This window comes from Geospiza fortis, unplaced genomic scaffold, assembly GCF_000277835.1.
Source record: "Geospiza fortis unplaced genomic scaffold, GeoFor_1.0 scaffold98, whole genome shotgun sequence".
Taxonomy (NCBI): Eukaryota; Metazoa; Chordata; class Aves; order Passeriformes; family Thraupidae; genus Geospiza; species Geospiza fortis.
Window position 1 is genome coordinate 1,518,551 of NW_005054306.1, and position 7,786 is coordinate 1,526,336.

Below are 7,786 nucleotides of genomic sequence, written 5' to 3' on the forward strand. Positions count from 1 at the left end.
TCCTGCTGCTGATTTACCACACCTGTAACCCCCAGACAAAGCTCTCTGGGGCTGAGGCTTCACCAGGAGCCAGGGGAAAGGGGCCACTCTTTGATGACCAAAGGCTGTTGACACAGTACTGGGCACTAAGGTCAGGACCATGAGCACAGCCAGGCAAACGTGACACCCACCACTTCTACTGCAACCTGCCAAAAATGGCAAGATTTCCTGGCCTGCTGCTCTGGAACCAGGTCCTGAGGGACAGGAGGGACAATTTGATTTTTTGGTGCTAAGAGAAGTGTCTGCTAGAGAAGACACTAATTTGGGGGGTAGGAGTAGACTAGTGTAAGTTGCCCACCTATGTGTATGTGTCAGCGATGGCTTCACACTGTGCACTTGAAAATATGTGGCTGCTTCCCAAACCACCCAGGACTATCAGAATCATCCAGAAAACATTTCAAAGTCATAGAATCGTAGAATATCTTGAGTTGCAAGGGACTCAAGGATTATCAAAGTCCCACTCCTGGCCCTGCACAGGACACCCCACAACTCACACCCTGTGCCTGACAGCATTGTCCAAACACTTGAGCTCTGTCAGGCTGGTGTTGTGCCACTGCCCTGGAGAGCTGCTCCAGTGCCCAAACGACCTCTGGGTGAAGAAACTTTTCCCAAAATCCACCCTAAACATCCCCTTCCACAACTTCAGGCCATTCCCTTGTGTCCTGTCACTGTCACCACAGAGAAGGGATCAGTGCCTGCCTCTCCTCTTCCCCTCACGAGGAAGTTGTAACTGCAGTGAAGTCTCCCCTCAGTCTTCTCCAGGCTGAACAGACCAGGTGACCTTTGCTGCTCCTCCTAGGCTTCACCAATATGGATGCATTTTTAATTCCAGAAATTCACCACCTGATTTTATGTTTCGTTACACCTGCTTTGTCTTTGCACCTTCCACCCTAATGAAGAAATGAATTGGTAAAACTAATGCCTCAGAATCCCTCCCAAGGTCTAAGCAAATGCAAGGTTGTTTTATTTTATTTCATTCTACAATAATAGAACCTGAAAAAAGTGCTTGGAAAAATATTCCTGTGGGGATTTTTGTTCTTTTTGATTTAAAGGCATTCAGTTTTAAAAGAGAGTTCTCCAAAGAGTATGTGACGTTTTCTTATCAACTGTACTACTAGAGGAAGTTCTAATCAGTGGAGAGGGGTATGCTACTGTTCTAGTGCCCAATCCACCATTCTTGGGAAGCATTTTTAATTTCACATGTCCTAGTCTCTCCTATGTTACTCCTTTGCTGGGCAACCTCTTAGAGTCCTCCTCCCATTTCACCCCTAGATTGCCCAGCTATGGCCAGGGCTGTAATTTGTGGCAGACCACGTTCCTGTGGCTGATTCTTCATCCTTTACTTTTCCTAGGTGGCTGGGATCCTGTGCTACCTGTTTTCTGCCAGCTGCTGAAGAAACATTGAGTTATGGCGCTGGGATGGACCCTGGCTTTCAGTAGTTCATCTGCCACTTTTCTGTTGAAAAACATGTGGATTGGGGGCAGGGGTGGTGGTGGAAGGAAAAAAATCAAAACCTGGATTTGGATAGCTTTTCTCTAATGAAGGACACTGTTCTGAGCAAAGCTGGGTGGCTGAGAAGGAGAGGAAATCCTCTGAGTTTGAACAGGGGAAATGCAATCTTGGGGGGAACCTGATTCTGCCAAGCTTTGTGTCCTTTGCCAAATGCAATCACTGCCCCTTTGCCACCCCCTGAGAGCTTCAATCATTTCTCCTGCATAATAAGTTTATGTTTCTGAAGCAAAAACTTTCTGAGGACAAAGAGTGACAGCAGATGGGGAAAAAAGTCAAGTTTCTTTCTTTGTGCTGTAAGAAAACACCTTTCCCTTTTCATTATGACTTCATGAAGAAATATAAGCTATAAAGATGTGATGGAAATTGGCATTTAAAAGCCCTGAAATGGGACATCTAAATATCTTTCTTTGCAGTTTCTGACAGAGCATTCACTTGGCTTGTTTATTTTCTGGTGGTGTTTGGAGTCTGATGTTACTCTGTATCATGAGTGAAACCAAACTCCCCCCGGCATTTTATGGGGATGCAGTGCCATGCTGGAAAAACATCCTTTGGCTTTTGAAAAGGCAGTAATTTGTACATTCCATTTCTTGTAAAAGTCTTTGAAATTCCCTTTTATGAGGAATCGTCCTCTCCTCATTTCTGGTGTTAGGGGACTTTTAAATGAATGGATTGTTTAGAAGGGACAGAAGTAGTTCTCTTTCCTCCTGCATTTTTGAAGCCTCTAGACCACCCAGGATCAGCAGAGTTGAGAGGCATCTGATGGTTTTCAATAATTGTTCTTTGTATTAATTTCTTTGCTGGTTGCTCTGAAGTAGCAGACCCAACTGGACCTCTGTGTGTTGCTGTTTCAGGCCACAGCTCTCCTGGGTGTTCAAGCTCCCAACGTGATTACAGCACCAGTAATGAATCTGTGCAGTCCTGGCATCTTTTAAAAGGACAATTTAAGAGAAAAAGTTAAAGAGAGATCAAGCAAACCAATGTGAGTCAGAACGGGTGACTTTGCATCCAAACCAACATAGGATTTTTCTCCTGGAACTGGAAGTGGTCTGGCAATGACAAGTTTTCTTCTGAGAACTAACTGAAAAAGCAGAAAAAGTAATTGCTACTGATAGTGCCTGGAAGACAACACATTTCCCCAAACAGCAGCTCCAGAGGATGCTTTTCCTGGGAAGGAAAGTTTAATGCTGTCTGATAAGACCCTGAAAGCTGCCGCTCACAATCTTGGAGCGCTTCTGGATACTCACCTCACCCTTCCTGTAGTAAATGAGCATCTCAGCAGGCTCTTGTGCCTGGATCTCTTGTCAGGCCTGCAGTCCCAGAGGTGCACCAGGGGAGGACAAACACCAGCAGCACAAGCTGGTGCAGGGATGAGGCTGGTGAGAAGGAGCCTCTCCCCAGATCTTGCTGAGGGCTGGGGGCCACCAGGGAATGGACTCTGGCTCACTGGTGAGTAGAGGAGATGAGGAGAGGAGAGGAGAGGAGAGGAGAGGAGAGGACAGGACAGGACAGGACAGGACAGGACAGGACAGGACAGGACAAGGACAGGGACAGGAGCAAGAGGTCTGATAAACAGAGAAATTGTTGAGTCTAAGCACCCTGCTTCCCAGGTCCCTCTCCCCAACATCCAGGCTTTCCAAAACCCCTCCCAGCTATAGCTCTCCTTCTGGAGGCTTCTTTGCCTGATGACATAGGCTATGGCACAGTCTCCACTAGGTTGCTCGTTCCTTTCGGATGAATGCTTAAGCCTCAAAAGTTGTATTTCCAGAACATAAGCCACTTTCAGCAATGAAAACTTTTTCTGGTGAGGAATAAGTCCTCTCTACCTACCACAAAAGAATAATCTCATTTCTTCTTGGTGTGGTGGAGCTGTATGGCCAACCAGTGGGATGTGATTTACCACAGGTTTATTTATACACTGGCAATGAAATATGCTCAGTTTTCCAGGATGGAAAAATGCCATTTGAATGTGAACTAATTATATTTACTTCCTTACTGTAAATTGCCATTGAAAAGCAAAAGCAGCAGTAAGAGCAGTCAGTGTTTATGTCTAATACACCCACACAGATCTCCTCCAGTGAAAGGATGAAGGAGTAAATAGTTTCTGAATGAGCCATTTTGATTTGAGCCATTTCTAGTTCATATCAAGCTATTATAGTGACAGAAAAAAACCCCATAGTTCTTGACTTGCAATCTGGAATATTTCAATTAAAAATTGCCTAACAGGGATGAAGGTATGAATTGAGAAACCTCATCAGAACTAACCCATTTCCACAAATCTGTCTTTCTGTTTGGGTTTTGTTGTTATTGTTGTTGTTGTTGCTTTTGGTTTTTTTTGGTTTGGTTTTTTTTTTGTTTGTTTGTTTTTTTTTGGTTTTTTTTTTTTTTTTTTAGGAAAACAAATATTTTTCTGAAAACTACTTAGCTAATCCCACACACTAGAGCTGAAACTAAAGTCAGGTCAGGCTGGACATAAAACTAGACTTTTTCAATAACAGTAAAAATTAGGGATTGGAAGAAATTAACATGTGATGGTTTCTATGTGAAATTTTTAATTAGTGTAGGGGATTTCTGAATTACATTCTTCCTTCTGGATCAGGTAGAAATTCAGAGAAGTTCTTGATGTAAGTGATATTAGAGGTGTATTAGCTCCTGCTAAATTTATAATGTGTGACACTGAGTGTCTTCCGTAGGCTAAATGCAGGGTGTGCTCTGGTGCACATGATGGTGATAGAGCAACCAAGAAACAGCATAGGGCTATCAGTACCCTGAGCTATCAATACCCTGAGCTATCAATGACCTGAGCTACCAATACCCTGAGCTATCAATGACCTGAGCTATCAATGACCTGAGCTATCAATACCCTGAGCTATCAATACCCTGAGCTATCAGTACCCTCTTCAAGTGATGGCCCTGCCCATGGGGTGAGACTTCTGTCCCTGAGCAGTAGCTGTCCCAATTAACTGAAACTGGCTTGTTATGAAAGTCGTCACAGGAGATTTTCCTTTTGTTTCAGAGTTGAGAAGCAGAAATCCTGAGTTCACTTCCCTTGCATCATGCTGACCAACTCACTGGAGGCCCTTGGTGGGACCAGGGTCCATCACTGCTGGCTGGAGTTTGTAGCCATCAGTCTCTGAGCTCAGAGAGGAAAAATGACATCTTGTGTCCAAAGAACGTTTTGGAGCTGTGAGAAACTGGCAGGATGGGGGAAGCTGCTGTGCATGGAGCACTCTGCCACCGCTCAGGGATGGAGCCTCTCCAGCCACTTCTCTCTCATGGAGACTGAGGGTGTGGCAGAGGAATATTGTTAGCGAGGAGCTGTCCTGTTCTGCCAAGCTCTGTGACAGCCCTCCTGGCTGTTTGGATCAGGCATTCAAAACAAAACCAGGATGAAGGTTGACAGCCACCTCTGAGTCCCCCAGGGAAGGATACCATGATAACAGGGTTACACGCTCTGGTGCCATGACTGTTGGGGTAACAAGGAGGCTTTTCTTTGCAGATACTGCTTCTTCAGGCTTCACTTTCTGGAGCTGAGTGCCAAAACCCTATCAAACCCTGTCATGGCTGCAATCACTCCTTCTTCCTCTTTGCAGGTCATGGTAGTGTTGGGGTGCTTTGCAAATGGAACATTTTCAATGTGCCTGAAAGGACAGCAGCGTGTTTTTTCTGCGCATTTCAGAGCTGAGGGGAGGAAAAGCAAGGAAAAACCCCATCTCTGCAGCTTTGTTTGGGCATGGCATCATGAAGTGGTATTTGTGTCTAGTGCCTGGCCACCAACCAGAAAGACTGACCATCAAGTTCAGCAGACAAGACAAAATATAAAGAACAGAGGAAGGGAATTCAGGTGTGCAGGGGGATAACAAACACCAGGCAATTTTAGTGCGTAGGTGGGAAAGGATCAGTGCATCTTAAATCTCCTATTTATGATTCTCAACCTTACTTCAGAGGTGCTTACATGTCTCTTGAGTGTATAGCAACGGCCTGTATTGGACATTAAAGATTCAACATTGAATAACTGAAGAAACTCTCCGCATCCAAATGCCCTGTGAGATCTGCTGTACTGAGTGTGTTGGCTGTGTAGGCATTGTGCTCATTCAAAATGACGCAGGAGTTGGGGCACTTGCCTGGGAGAAGGTGGCTCTGGGCTGCTGTAGGTCTGCTCTTAGTCTGGTCAACCACTGATGGAAACAAAGGCCCAGATTCAGATCTCCCTGGTTTCACAACTCTCCTTTAGATGTCCATGCTACAGGAAAGTCTGAACACCAGAGAGTAATGAGACATATAGATTGAAGTCTGTGGAGTGGAGCAACCATAAGGCTTAAGACGGGTCCTGTTTAGGTCATGGCAACATGACCTTAGTATGTTTCATCAAGCAGAGGTTTTTCCTAACTATGCTTGAGTGAAAAAGCACTATCTACTGCTCAAAGCTGAAGAAATCTCAAGATATTTCAGGAGGACTCTAACCAAATTCTCCCTGTGATGATTGTGAGATACTTCCTGAATGTATTGATGTTGTGGAAGAATGATATTTTTGATTTCTAAGCAAGGTTCTGAATTTATTGCTGAACCTATGGAAATAACAGAAACACAAGTGCATTCTTGTGTAAAATAAAACTACTTAGGGAAAACAGTTATAAAAGCTGGTAGAACTTCCATTTGAATGTATGAAATATTGATGGTCTGAAGGTCCAGGGAAGTGACTTGCACTGATTAGCTCAGTGCAGGACTCTGAATATTGCTTTAGAGCCATTTATCTCAAAACCAACTATCTCCTCTGAGAGAGGGACCTTTGCAACATGATTTATAATTGCAAACTTCTAAATACAAGATTGCCTTGGTTGTGAATTTTTTAATCTTTCAACCTTAATTCCATGTCATGTGGTTCTAGTGTCGTATTTTATCTTTGGTTTTATTCATAACATGGCCGTAATTTCCTTGCTGACCTTCTATCAGTGAATTCATTACATTTCAAAGGGCACATTGTCCTTCACTGCCTCGTAGCAGCAGAGGCAAAACTACTTAATGGTGGTATGTATTTAGAGCAGTCATTGGGCAAAGATATTTTATAAACATGACACAGTGAATGGTACAACAGCTCACTATGCCTTGAAAATAACGAGTGTCTCTGATTTTTCAGCCTACATATTATTTTGTAACTCATGTTAGAAAGATCTGAGAATTAGAAATGTTTTTGGTGTCTTTTATATCTAAAGTCCTCACCTTGATTGCTGCTATAGAAGTTACTCCTTCTGCCTTTGTGCATATGAATCTCTGCAGCACTGAAAGGCTCAGCACCCCAGACAGAGGCCAACCTTTGCTGTTGCTCTTCCTTTTTGGAGGGAGATGAGGTGATTTATTAATATTGAAGTTGTAGCAGTCTGAAGAGCACAACTCAGTTCTTGCTATAACTGTTTGTTCTCACATTTCACTCACAGAACTTAGAGATCATTTTTGAGATCACTCCTGGTTTCTGTTGCAGGGAGAACTCTTATCCCACACAGAAAGGAAAACTTCAGCTGCAGAACTGGAAGCACATTAAAATTCATGCACATGTACATCTATGTACAAAGAAATGCACAAAACTGAGTGATGCCTGATGGTCAGCCACTCCTCTAGAAAATGGGCACTGTTCAACCACAATAATAACAACACAATTTTACTTTGTGGGGGTTCACCTCAAAGGATTTGTAAGATTTTTTGCCTTTCTGCATAATTGTGCTTATGAATTTTGTATTCAGCAGTGTAAAACTGCAAAATTTAACAAGTTAAGAGTTTGTCACCAAAACTTAAGAGGAGCAGCTACTTTGGGATGGGGAGTTCTGGTGGAACAGGATCTCAGCTTCCCTTGGGGCAGCAGCAAACAACTCTCCTCTCAAAGACTGCTGAGGTTTGTAAGGAGCTATTTTTTGCCACATGAATCTGCAGCATTTGAGAATGTACTCCTGCATTTACCAAAAAAAAAAAAAAAAGACAAACATACATTCAAATCAGGGCTTCACTGCTGGTCTCTGGAAGCTGTTCCATAATGTTTAATATTGCAGTCTTGCCAATTATTCCTTTGTTATTTTTCATTCAATTGTCATTGTCATTTGCTCATGAATTTCTGACTTAACCCACTCAACATCCGAGTTGATTTATGCATTTCTTTATTCAGGTAAAGCAGATGAGTGTGCTGTAGATCTTTTTTTTTTTAATAAAGAACAATCAGGAGAACAGATGGCAAAGGAACATGAATTG